The 5,000-nt window shown below is 39.0% G+C and overlaps 1 protein-coding gene across 2 annotated transcripts in view; it reads right to left on the reverse strand.

Annotated features, from left to right (window-relative positions):
- LOC137999166 (pancreatic lipase-related protein 2-like) overlaps positions 1-4,673 on the reverse strand; it is a 38,643-nt gene extending 33,970 nt beyond the window's left edge. Inside the window, exon 1 of one of the 2 annotated variants that reach the window (XM_068845007.1) lies at positions 4,553-4,673. The gene's annotated coding sequence lies outside the window, so the exon portion shown is untranslated. Of the gene's footprint in view, positions 1-1,647; positions 1,786-4,552 lie in introns of those variants that run through there. The other variant, XM_068845006.1, reaches the window with a different exon arrangement.
- Positions 4,674-5,000: the final 327 nt, after the last annotated feature.

Raw genomic sequence — 5,000 nt, forward strand, 5'->3', positions numbered from 1 at the left:
AAGATTGAGTGCTGGTCTAATATCGAAGAAGGATCGCGTACCATGACTTATCAATATCTCACAGTTGAAATGGTAAAGGCAGCAAAGGAAAACGGGGGTTTCATCGATCAGAAAACCTTCAAGACTGCGGGAAAATACGGAATTGACTCTGTGATTCTGACAGATACAAGCATGCAAATACTCGACGGCTACGTTAACAAGTTTTGTCTGAAGACCAAAAACATAGCTCTGTAGTTGCCAAAGTGCACTATCAAAAGCGGAGATCGCGCTAAGTTGCTGTAAATGCCCATGAGTGTCTTCAAAAATTACAGGGGACCAAAGGCTCAGAGGTGGATATGGAAGTGAACACTAGATTTGGCAGCTCAAGTTCCATAGCCACTTTTGAGCCAGCCATTGAATGTGCGCGATCAGAAAACGCACGGCCCAAAATCGATACCCCGCATTCAAACCGCTTACTAAGTCAGAGCCATCAACGTCAACCGTTGAGATTTACGACAGATGAAGACGACGTTCTAAAGAGGGGAATCGATAAGCACGGGTTTGGACAATGGACGGCTATTTTTAGAGATCCAGATTTTTGCTTTCAGTAACGAAGGCTGGCCGATTCTTTAAAAAGAGGGCTGAACTGAGGCTTAAGGACAACAAGTAGCAGCACATCGATGCATGGATCAAACGATTTCGATAGCAAACTGTGACATAGCATCAGCTCCCAAATGCCATTCTGTGACTCTTTTAAACGAATGTTCTTGCTAGTATTCACGGTAGATCATCAATCGTAATTTTAATCGACCAATAAACTCCATCACTAAGCCACGACAACGATGTAAACGTTCTCCTTCATGAAAAAATGTTCTCGCTAATATTCAGAATGATCCGCATATCATCAGTCAACTAACTTACTGAAATCAAGAGCTATTTTAATCAAACAATAAACTCCATCACTAAGCCACAATAACGATGTAAAAGTTCTCCTTCGTTAAGAAAATGTTCTCTTGCTACTATTCAGAATGATCAGAAGATCGTCAGTCAACCAACCTACTGCAATCAACAGCTATTTTGATCGAACAATAAAATTGATTACTAAGCCACAATAACGATACGAAAGTTTGAGAGGCATTTGAGAAATAGTTTTTCCGAACTAGTGTCTGGTCGCATTTACCAATTGTTCATATCGACTTGCAGTGGGATACTTTTGTCAAGAAACAAACAAAACGAATTGATACAAAACGAAAGGGTTTTCATTAAAAAGAAAGGGATGCTTACAAATGATGACCCCAATCCTAAAAAAACAAAACCGTCGTTCTTTTTGGAGGAAGTTTTCTACAGAATATAACTAAACTGACTAAACTGCTCTCAAACAGACTGAGAGGGGCAAGTGGAAAAAGGAAAAAAAGAAAAAGAAAACAAGAAGAAGAACAAGAACGGAAAAAACTGAAAATTTCTGCAAAATCCGCTCAATCCACACGAAGGGCTGGAATACCGAGCATTTTAATAAAATTATTTTAAGAAACTATTTCTGTATACAAGTTGTACAATACTTAAAAGTATTGTACAACTTGTATACAGAAATAGTTTCTTTATAAGGGAAATGAAAGTTTGCTGTTGGGGTTGAACACATACAGTTTCTAAACACAGACGAAGACTTACCACCTTGCTTGACTTGGTTAACTTCCTTTTGGCTCCGATGATCTTTCTTCTTCAAGGGCGAGAAATTTTATTTTTGAGAACTACACGCAGGCGTAACTTTTATGCAACATTTGCGATTGAGATGTCAAACTGTCAATCATCGTTCATCAGTGGCTGAAATATGCTAGAAGAAGGTGGAGCGCCAAAGGACAAAACAAAATTAGACTGTGTTTTTCGAGTGTTAAGTATTGCCATCTTTGCGCAAAATGCTGCTGCAGTTACACCGTGTTATGTTGTTGAGTAAGTGAGTCAGGGCGTAGAAAGAAACACCGGGTGTATCATAATTTTGGGCAATATCTCCTCTCATTTGATTACGTCTATTTACAAGAGAGTACGATGGCAAAAATTAATCGACATTATGTAGATTTTTTTGTTGGCAAGGAATGAACTGGTAAAATTTTGTTAAGTTATGCTAGGTGACTAGATATTACTGCACACTGAACAACTCTGCAAATCGAGCTTCAAGTAACACTTAAAGAATACTACGAGCGGAAGAAATTTCAGTGGGGCTCAAAACTGAGTAAAACCTCTCGATTTTATTTCTGGTGCACATGCAAAAAATATTTGTATGAGGAAGTAAATAATGTAAGGATGAAATTATTATTTGTTAAGTTACTGGTTATTGGTATTGGTTTCAAATGGATTCTTCAATGAGAAGAGCAGAAAAATTAATGCTTGGAAGGAAAACAAAAGAAGTTTCTATGATGCGTGATCCGATTACATTGCTATAACTGTCAATACAATTTCGATTAAATGTTCATTACAAATAGGTAAATTCAAACTAACCAACAGAATCAATGTACAGATAGTTATCTATATACGGATTATCTTGTAAAAATTCTAATGTTACACTCACCATGGTGGTGGTGATGGTGTTTGATGTTTGATGTTTGATGATGTTCCTTAAACTCAAGTGTGGTTGTAATTTTAAAAATATTAGTAACACTTGTACTATCAAGACCCTCTATAACTAGCCAATCACTAGCCAGTTTGTATGGGAATCTGTTGAAATGACAACTATCCGTGATGTGCCGAAGATTGGCCTCGAGCCAGACCTAAATGGCATTCACCGAGGAGAATGAAAAACGTGGGATTTTAGTCGAAATCGTGGAAAATATTTTAGAGCTAAGTGAAGGCATTTGGTTGGTTTTTTTATGGCAAAATATGGCAATTGTAAAGGATAGTCATGTTAAGTAAAGTGTGGCGTCTTACTTTGTCGTGAGGACTCTACTTGGCGTGCTGAAACCTTCAGTCAGAAACGTCTTTTCCACTCCAGAACTTACGTTTTGTGTAGAATAAGCTTTCAGAATGATGCTCTTGTCCCCTGCGGTGATACTTTTGATTCGGTGGCATTTTGTAAAAAAATATTTAGCAGATGTGGCGTCGTTAGGTTGCCCAATTCTGCCTGTCATGAGATTAGCATTTTGTCACCGCGTCCATAAAGTTTCGTAAAATATTTGCGGATCGGTCGATCTCTCTGAAATTTGCAAGGGTGATTGCTAAAAATTCGAAAATTGATCTTTTTTACTAATAAAAATTCCTATGTTTTGCACGAGAATGCAACGAAGAGGTGAGTGCGCCTTTTGCTTGGTGCCAATATTGGTTCTTGTTATAGGCAACTTTTTACAGCTTTTATACAACTGCTTAAAGAAATGGGACACTCTAATTACTGCGCTCCTACATAGCATTCTTACTCTTATTTACAAGGCTCTTAATGGTTTGTCTTCTGGTTAAACCACCTATCTGATATATTTAGCCATAAAACTTGTCATATAAATCCTTGGTCTAGAGGCTCCCATTCCCTCATCATACCACGAATCAATACCACCATTTACGGCCTTCACTCTTTATCTTTTAAAGGTAGTAAACTTCAAATTACTACCATGGAGGCAGCGTGGTCCAGTGGTTAAGGCGTTGGGTTTGCATGCAATTGCTCCGCGTTCACATCCCGCTCTAACCTCTGATTTGGATCTGTTTCCGGTTGTCCCGGATTCAACTCTACAAGGAAGCAACTACTTGGCTATTTTAAGCCCGCCGCACACTGGGAGGGAAGAGCTGAGCAAACGGCCTCGCGAGGCGGTTTGCTCAGCCGTTTCCTTACGTGTGCGGGGAAATTGTGGTGATAAATTTGCCTCGTGAGGCCGTGAGGATAAAATCAAACATGTTTGATATTTTTCGCATCGCAAGGCAAATTCCTCACTGTGTGCGGCCATCGTGAGCATCGAGCTGAGCTTGGTTTAATCAAGTATCCAATAAAAATACATAGCGTACTCACGTGATTCCAGCGGTTGAATATGGTGTCGGAGGAAGAAATTCCGACGTCACTAAGGTCACGTGAAAATGCCATGTATTTTTATTGGATGCTTGATTGACCAAGCTCAACTCGATTCTCACGATGGCCGCACGTAATGAGGAATTTGCCTCGCGAGGCGAAAAATACCAAACATGTTTTAATTTTTTCCTCACGGGCTCGCGAGGCGAATTTCTCACCAAAAGTTCCCCGCACAAGGTGAGGAAACGGCTGAGCAAACCGCCTCGCGAGGCAGTTTCCTCAGCTCTTTCCGCCCAGTGTGCGGGGGTCTTTACACGGCGTGCCAGTTGGGGTTCTTGGTCATGTTTCTGGTCATTCAAAGTGGAGTGCCTATAATTTAGCTTGATAGCTAAGTGCACTTCCACTTTAAACAAAGCATTTTTTTACTGACTGATGGAAATTCAAAATAAGTAAGCAACATGGATACAGTAAAACAGGAAGAAAAAGAGAACATAAAATAGTCTTCCGGAACACACGATATCATACTGTATTATAAAAGTAGTACAAACACTGATCATTACTTATCAAATAGAAACCAAACAGGTTTGCTTTTACCAGGATGGATGGTTGGCTGTGTAGACTTCTTAGCACGGTCCCTCTATCCTCTTGATTCACTGGTGTTATTTTATTCATTCGTTGATTTCTTGAGGACTTGACTGATGTTTATCAATTAACAATCCATCAGATCCCGCACGATAGAATTTTCTTTTCTTTTGTTATTCCTTCCAAGCATTTTCTGCCCTTCTTGTTAAATAAATCGTTTGTAGCCAATACGTTGCTATGATTTTAACTTAAGAGAGACAAACCAATAATAAATAAAGGTCACAATTGTATTATTTACTTTTTGCCGGTTTTTATGTGCTTAATTATTAAGGGCATAAAAACCACTCATAATTGAAAATTAAACGAAACATACCTGTAAGTTGAAGTTCGATGGTAATTCTATTGAGTCATCAGGAAGTGTAAGGGATCACATGTGATTGCACAATCCTATTCCCGATTT

The sequence above is a fragment of the Montipora foliosa genome, chromosome 4 (genome assembly GCF_036669935.1).
Source record: "Montipora foliosa isolate CH-2021 chromosome 4, ASM3666993v2, whole genome shotgun sequence".
Taxonomy (NCBI): domain Eukaryota; kingdom Metazoa; phylum Cnidaria; class Anthozoa; order Scleractinia; family Acroporidae; genus Montipora; species Montipora foliosa.